The following is an 8,754-nucleotide window of genomic DNA, read 5'->3' as shown; positions in this document are numbered from 1 at the left end:
CAGTGGGCTCATAGAAATTACCATAAGCATTTCCACTAATCACACCTTCAGGAGAACCGCCATATCCACCATGTCCAGCACCATATCCTTCTCCATCCACTGATGTGTTCCCTGCCCCTGGTCCAACTTCACTTGGATAGCCTGTATAGCTGAGCTGCAGAAGCCCTTCACTTTCAATCCAACCAGAGCCTGTGCTGATAACGCCTTCGTTCATGTACACTCTACCATAATATTTGATCTCAAGGTCAGAGGCTGTGATGGTCAAGTCTCCTTCAATCTGCGAGAGCTCTATGACTGAATCTTTCTGGACTGTGATGGTGCTGAAACTGATGTTTCCTGGAGAAGTGATGTGAGTGTATGTGCCATTTTCAATGAGTGCTGTCTGAGCTGTTGAAGTGAAGACTGATCTGGCTTCTTCTGCCAGAACAAGGTCATACACGCCTGTGACTAGACCATGGATTTCACTTCTTGTCCCAAGCATTGTCAAAGATGAAGGGAAGATAATTTCTGCTCCCTTGTCAATCTTGTAGCTTACAGGTGCAATGGTGAAACCAGACTCTGATTGGACAACCTCACAGTACATCTGTTGGCCTGGTCTTAGATGCAAAATACCTGTTCTGTCACCAACAAACTTGTGAGCTATCAAAACATCTTCTGCTCCAAACAACCAGAGTACTACATGCTTCTTTATTTCAATTTCTTCAAATTCAAAATGAGTGCCATTTTCATTCATTATTATAGTTGGAAGGATATGATTTCTGTTGTCATTATCCAAGTACAGCTTTCTGAAGCCATCCTCCCACATGGTCTCATTGTATTCATTGTGTGAGGCTTTTCGGAAGTTGACACCATTGTTTGTATCAGTGTAGTATATAGTTCCTGCTGCTGCATTACCAGCATTAGAATCAGAATGGCTTGCTCCTCCTAATCCTCCCAGTACACTATAGTCGCCAGCATACTCTCTTAACCAAGATACATGAACAGCTATGCGGCCACCGGCACCCCCATACCCAAAACCAGAACCACTTCCACCATCTGCTGAAATGACTCCGTGCCCTGAGAATAACAGTGTCTTCAAGAACACACTTCCTCCACTTCCACCACCTGCATTGTCTCCTATAGCATTCTGTCCATCATTGAGTATTTGACCATCAAGATGAATTTCATGTCCAACATTTATATAAATGGTGCTGCCCCCTGCTCCACCAGATTGGCCTCCACCTCCACTACCTTTGTGTACTGGTTCTTTGTATGATCCGTATCCAATACCTACAAAGGAATCAAGACAGAATGCATAATGTCTGATTTTCTGTCTCTAAGTCAGTGTTGTAGAAATATATCTAGCAACACCCTGTCTGAACACTTTAATTCCCAATTATTACAAGTAAATGGTCCATTATGGTAAACAGATTCACTTGAATGAGTTTTGTATGTATGTGATAACTAATCAAAACCTGGGAAATTGATCATCAAGATGATGCTTGCCAAAGATAAAAACGTTTCATCCATAAACTTCTTGGTAAGCTGATCAATCTACGAACCATTCTGTGACACTACAAAAAAATCTTTTAGTGAGACAGACAATAATAGTATGAAATAACCAATACCAGATTTTGATTAAGGTTTGGAAATTAATCAAAGACAATAACCTGTCATATATTCAATATTGTCAGTTCCTCCACCATAGCCTCCGTGACCTGCACCAGTACCATGATCTGTTCCATTCACAAATATTCCAGGACTGTCGCCAGTGCCGGCCACTGGGCCTCTTCCTGAAGTCTCAATCTTAGCCTCCCCTTCAATGTGGATATTGGAGGCACTAATGGTGACTTCCTCTGCTGTTATTTCAGATTTGTATCTCATTGTCAGATCTGTTACCTCCAGTTCTACACTCTCAGGGAAGATTAGCCGTGAATGAGCTTCAAGTTTAAGATGTCCTAGAGACAGTCGACCTGCAGAAATGATTTTTTGTAAAAACAGGATTAAACATTTTAATGTTCAGCTTTGATGGTAAGATTGATTAATAGAAACTTATACCAAACTTTGCAATTTAGTCTTTTACTTGCCTCTTTTTCCAATTGAAGTAGATTGTGTTCAAATACATTACAATTTAAAATTACATGTCATCTATACTCAAGAAATATATGTTTTCCCTTTCTGAGCAAAAGGTACTTTACAGTTACTTTGTGTGAATAAGTTTCGTTGCAGGAAATTCTTTTTGATATTCTGAAAAGCAACTCGTCATCATCAAAATATGACATTAAAATGGTCCAATTATCATTTCCATTCAAGGTAATATATTACCAGGTCCATGGGACAATTGTGATTTACAAATTTAAGTATGACCATCCTGAACCACTGATAGTTAGTGGTGGTACCAGGTGTCCGGAATGGGTAAGCATACCCTGCTAGCATGCTACACCCGTCAGGATTGGTCCCAAATTGTCTAAATATTATATGAAAAGATACAGGATATGAATCACTCTAATAAGTCAAAGCCGGGAATGCTGTCGTTAATCATTTGAGTGACCGAGGTGTCATATTCGGCCACAATGTCATCATATTGACCGTAGAACTTTTTGAAAGTCCTAACGAGTCTTTTGTTGTGTATCCTTATCTCAGTAATTTTGAGCCAATGAGCAGTGTCTCAGTTGAAAATCAGCGTAGGAATCACAAGCCCTACAATACCTGAGAAGTTGAGACATGTACACACCATAAGCAGGTGCAGATGGAATATTACTTGAGAAGTGGGGATAATTTATGATTTTTAAAATCGAAATCACCCCTTTTGTCATACAGCTTAGTGTGTAGCCCATTAATACCTACTTGTAGGAACAGATCAAGATGTGCAGCAGAATTCTTACCCTTTGTTGTTTCTTTGATTTCCAACTCATCATGATGTAAGTAATTTGATATGTCTAGATTGTCTAGACTAATCAGATCATTGATATATCTGTGCGTGTTGTAAAACGCCTTGCAAGTTTTTTAGACCCTGCTTTATAGAGAGATTGTAGGAACTCTGCTTCATATGAATACAGAAATAAGTCTGCAAGAAGGGGTGCACAATTTGTACCCATTGGTATGCCGATAGATTGTTGAAATGTCATACCGCCAAACTTAACAAATATGTTGTCGATTAAGAAATTAAGCATTTTAATAATTTCTTCATCTGTGTATTTGTGCTGGGCATCCATGTTGTTACTGAAATAACCTGACCTATGTTTGATGGTAATGTATTGGTACCTTCTACTGCCATTTTTATGCAGGAAAGCTTGTTTAACAAGAGATGACAGCCTTGTTTTAAGTTTATCGTGGGGAATTGTGGTGTATAATGTGGAAAAGTCAAATGTTCGGATTGAGCTGAACTTGTTTTTCTTGACTTTTAAATCAAGCAACAATTCCTTCGAATTTTTTAGTATCCACATTTGATTCAATCCACTTGTTTCATACACTTTGTCACAATATCGAAAAAGACCATTTTTGATGGTTGTTAAAATTATAGTCAATAATTGTGACAGATGTTTGGTAGTGCAATTGCTTAATCCTGCAATAAAACGTTGTTTGTAAGGGTACTTGTGCAGTTTAGGTATTCAATACAACATAGGCAGTGCTTTGTCCTTCCCTTTCAAAGGAATGCCAAATTCATTGAGCACAGATGAATAATTTGAAAAAATGTCTTCATCAGTGAGGGAGGAAAGAGTGTAGGTTGTATTACTCTTATCTGAATGAAGGTTTAATTCATCTATTATACACTGGATATAATAATTCCTACAGACAAAGATAATGTTGTTTGAAGCTTTGTCTGCAGGAACTACAACATATTCGTCGTGTAAAGCATCGAGGCATGCTTTGACAGATGGGTCATCTAATGCTGAGGAAGTATTTACATCTTTACTGTGAGAACGGAAATGTGAAATACGTGATTTTAATTTATCTCTGACTTTGCTCAGCCAGTCAGAGAGGCATTCCACATCAACTTCCTCAACTGCAGCCCACTGTCTTGCATATTTTTCGGCGGCATCCATGATAATTCTAAAATTAAATTTCCAATTAATATTTTGTGGCTCTCGATACTTTGGGCCATATTGAAAGAGTTGCCGAAGTTTACTGTTGGTAATGATGGTCAGGTCACCAGTTATTATGTGACCGTCTGGATAATAGTAACAGGGGATGACAAGCATTTGCAAGTTCTGCTGTTGTTTAATGGAAAGTTGAAATTTCTCAAGACATTGTTATAGTTAAAAAGTTTCCTACCAATGGTTTTTGTGTACGAGTAGGAAACTATAGGTGGTTCTTGAAATTTAAAATATGGAGGTATTTTTTCCATAACTTTCTTATCATGCAAAATATTACTGATGTTTATTTGGTCAATCCCCTTGTTTGCAAATGGTACATGAAAAAAATAAACGCTTGTTACTGTTCAAGAGTTCTGTCCTTACTGGCATAAACAGCCGGTAATTGCTGATATCGATAATAATTTGGACTGAACGATAATCAGGGTTGTTTTGGGTGATATCCATCGTTTGAACTCTTGACAGTAGCAATCTCAATTTCTGCAAGGAACAAGCAAAAACAAAGTAGTTCTTATTTTGTGAACTCCTAATGGCTGATTAAGTATAGACAATAGATCACTGAACTTGGGAGGACTGTTGGTATTACCATGTCTATGCCCATGGCTTCGTCGTCTTCTAGTGTGAGAGTTAAATAAACCCATCACATTTACACGACTCCCCCTAGGGCTGGATAAATTACCCACCCCTAGAATGTTATCGTTACATCCATTCAATTGCTGATTTAATGACATTTCACACTATTCATTCTACTTATCTTTATGTTATGTACAAAAGTGTACTCTTTATAAATTTCTTAAATAAAGCTAAGGAAGAAAGGCACAACCATTCTTTTGGAGATATTTTCAGTGCTTTTTACCTTTCATGTACTAGCATTTGTGCCTATCTGTTGTTTTGCATAATGAGGTTCACACCATACATTAGTTAATAGGGGAGAAAGGCTTGATTCACTATATGACAGCAATGCTTTGTGGAGTTAAACAATTTTGTTTCAAAATCTGAATTTACCTTGTTGTGGTGTATCAGTCAAGGAACCATTTGCATACTGGGCATTCGTTGCTTCTGGCCCAACAAATATTTCCTTGTTTTCTGCTGCTGTCATATTGATTACACCTGTCAACTGACCATTCAGATAAAGTGCTGGTGTTTTACCACCAGTGATGTGGATGTCAGCTGGCATGTAGAGTTCGCCATTTTTGTAGACCACAAAATTAACAGCAGGGTAAGAGCGCCGTTCTTCTGCTTTGCTGTATTCTACAAAAAATGTCTGGTCTGCCATGATATTGAACAGGCCTGTGCCATCTCCGATCACAGTATAGATGGATACAGATACACTTGGTTGGCTCATGTTTGAAATCTCAAAAACTCCCTGGATCATAATAAAAAGGGAAATGCTATGACAAATGAAACTCACATTGTAGTGTTCATATACTGAGTACATTTTGAATGTGATTTTATCAACTTTCATAAATGTCATGGGTTTAAATCAACTGATCTTAACCCTTTGAGCGCTGCAATTTTTCCAACCCAAATTATTGTGCGCAACATTTTACCAGTTTTCTGTAATGTTTTTGACAATTTTGGATCAAATGAACATAACACTTTATTGGCTTTGGATTTTTAGCAAAATTTTAGTAAAATTTAGAAAAAAGTCGACCGGTGTGTATTTTGATATAGGCGACAAAAACTGACTTTGGCACTCAAAGGGTTAAATGCCAAAAGGTCAAATGCATGTAATATTTATGAAGTGAGAAATTAACGATTTTCATTTTACCCAACTGTGTCAGCCTCAATTGTTATTGGTTTGACTGGCCTATATTAACTAGATGCAGGTTGCAAGTAGTACTAGACTATGTATCATGGATGCAGAACTGGATGGATATGTTAAATAAAACTTTACCCTTCAAGAATTCAAGATGGCACACAGCTCTGCAGTGAGTCAACGGGTTTAATTTTATCCATACTGATCACCTCATTCAATTACACATATGGAGTAGATCACAGGTTTTCAAGTAAAGATCATTTGCTAACCTCATTCTGAAGTGTCAGTTCATCAAATCCAAAATCAGCATTGTTCAGTTCCTTTTCACCATCTCGTAATGTTCTTGGGTTCATTTCATTAAGCAGGAAAACTTTAGGTGGCAGCACATTTTGATTGTCCAAATAGAGTCGATTGAAATATGTTCCATTGCGGTGCTCCTCCACAAAGACTGTGCCAGTGCCACCAATATCACCATTGCTAGTACCACCAGCACCAAGGGCAGTCAGTGCTCCCCTGTATTCATCACTATGTGAGATGTGGACAGCTATTCTTCCACCGGCACCACCACCAGCATTACCAGAACCTTGTCCTGCATTGGCATTGATGTAACCATGTCCACGGAAGTGACCTGAGAAGTATGAACATTCAGTAGATTCTCAATCACATTCAAACTCACAATGTAAAGCACCCACTCACCTAGCCAAGACCACACAGTCAAAACTGCTTGGCTCAATCCCCATCCTTAAAAAATAGTGGTTCAATAACACAAATGTTCAAATTTCAAGATTCTCTGAGAAACATGGTCAGAAAGTCTCTATTTGTACCTGCAAGAGATCTATTTTATGGTACTGAAAAATGGTCTAGAAGAATTGAGTTTGGTATTGTCCTTGGTAACTACTTTAAGGTAGTTCATACCTCGAAAAATGAAGGACTTAAACTTTTGCTCAAACTTTGCTCACGCAAACTTCAACCATTTTCTTTAAAAATCAGGATGAAAATTTGGGATCACCATGCACATTTTGATAATAGAGAAACAAATCACTGAACATTTACCAATATTCTAAATTCAAATTAGCCACCTTCCCTGTATTGTCTCTATTAGGGAAAATAAAATTCCTGATTTTCACAAAACTAAGCCCATGAAAACATTTATTCTATAACCTTCAAAATGGGCCCCTCAAGTGATAGGGCAAAAGAATGTTATAAAGTTTGAAAGACAAAAATATCTATCCCTGAGGTGCACTCTACCTTAAAGTTGAGGATCATATGACTATCATAATAACATCTAAACAGTAAAATTGTGGTGCAAAATATATCTGTGTGCAGTACTTTGGAGATTTGGCACTTGTGATCTTCCAATGGAAAAGTGAATAGTCTTATTTATAGTGGTTATTATGTAAATTCTCAAGAAAATATCATTCAATTGATACTTCTGCATCATAAATTCTTGACACAAATTATTATGCTATAAACCTGTAATCATTTCCTTGTTATGGAATATACAGTAAACATTTAATAAAGATTGATGGAAATAACTAGGTATGCAAATTTACTGTTCCTGACAAAACCCAAATAGAGTAAAAGGCCAAATATTGGTGTATTTCCACTTTTTGCGTGCAATGCTGAACCAAGAATCATGAAAACCCTTGAAGACAATCTCACCTGTGTTGACCCAAACACTACCTCCACTGCTACCACCGGCTCCTGAGTTTGATGAAGCATCATCACCATCCACATTGATTTCACCATCTAAGTGCAATACAGCACCAACCACAATTCTTATTGTACCTCCTCCCCTTGGACCCGAAACACCACTTGAAGTTGGTCCACCCCGACTGCCTCCTAGCACTGGTTCATAAATGGATCCATATGTTTTTCCACCTTGTGTGGCATCGGTAGCTAGTGAAGTAAAAGAAAACACATTTTGATGGCATATATAGATTTCTTGTGGAATAAAAGAAAATACATTTTGAAGGCACACCACATGTAGATGCTGGTTAAGTAAAAGTGAATAAATTTTGAGGGCACATACTTGTTTATGTTAACTTTATCAGATTTGCCATGTCTTCACATGACAACAAATACTGCATCAACTTGAAATGCACATTAAGGAAGCCAAAGATTTACATTAAATACTCAACAATTTTCAATTACTGTCTTGTTAACAAATTACAGTATCCAAATTGAATAAATGTAGCAACAATTATTAAGAAATTTTCTGACTTTCAACATGTGAAATACCAGGTATTTTAGTGCCATGAAGTGTGTGCCTTTATTAAAAACTAAAGCAAAGAAAGACAGCAAACACATGTACCTACCATTGCCACCACGAGTGGCATGTCCTGCTCCCGTCCCAGCGGATGGTCCTTCTCCTGGACCACCATCTTCAGGTCCCCTTCCAGTGCAAATGAGAGCAGCACTTGGCTCTAGATGGAAGTCTGTTGCAAACACTTCAAAGAACTCAGCAGTAAACATGGATGCCCATTTCATGTCCTGAGAAGATAAAAAATGTTTTATTGTCAAACAGTGTGCCGTCACTTTTTTGTTTCAAGACTGAAAATCAAAGTATCTGGTTTCCTTTTTAAAGTTATTTTGTCTTGTGTTTTGTACTTTGTATTCTATTGCTTGTTTATATGAATCTTTCAATTTGTCAATATCAAGCTGTGACCAAGATTTTTGAAAAGCATGACGGCATTTCTTTCATGATAAGACATTAATTGAACAACAAAGTCTACTGAAATACATCTCTAAAAAAAATATTTATGATAGAATTTTGTGACTACCAATTGAATCTAGGAGTCAGCTGAATTGAACAGAATGCTGTTGGAGATTTGACAGTCATAATTATTTGAGTCATAATTCTGTCATGCTATGGAAAACATGAAGATAATACACATTCGTATTAATATGGTATTGCTGTAA

General features: G+C 37.4%; 1 protein-coding gene across 1 annotated transcript in view; it reads right to left on the bottom strand.

Moving 5' to 3' along the window:
* Window positions 1-708: 708 nt before the first annotated feature.
* Window positions 709-8,754, bottom strand: part of LOC139115128 (uncharacterized) — a 61,859-nt gene continuing 53,813 nt past the window's right edge. The window contains exons 36-41 of the mRNA XM_070677032.1: window positions 8,151-8,325; window positions 7,495-7,731; window positions 6,102-6,460; window positions 5,079-5,439; window positions 1,650-1,952; window positions 709-1,269 (exon numbers count right to left, since the gene is read on the bottom strand). The gene's annotated coding sequence lies outside the window, so the exon portion shown is untranslated. The remainder of the gene's footprint in view (window positions 1,270-1,649; window positions 1,953-5,078; window positions 5,440-6,101; window positions 6,461-7,494; window positions 7,732-8,150; window positions 8,326-8,754) is intronic.

Source organism: Ptychodera flava, chromosome 17, assembly GCF_041260155.1.
Source record: "Ptychodera flava strain L36383 chromosome 17, AS_Pfla_20210202, whole genome shotgun sequence".
In the NCBI taxonomy this organism is placed as follows: domain Eukaryota; kingdom Metazoa; phylum Hemichordata; class Enteropneusta; family Ptychoderidae; genus Ptychodera; species Ptychodera flava.
Note: the sequence above shows the minus strand (reverse complement) of the source record. Positions and strands in the feature narration are given on the sequence as shown.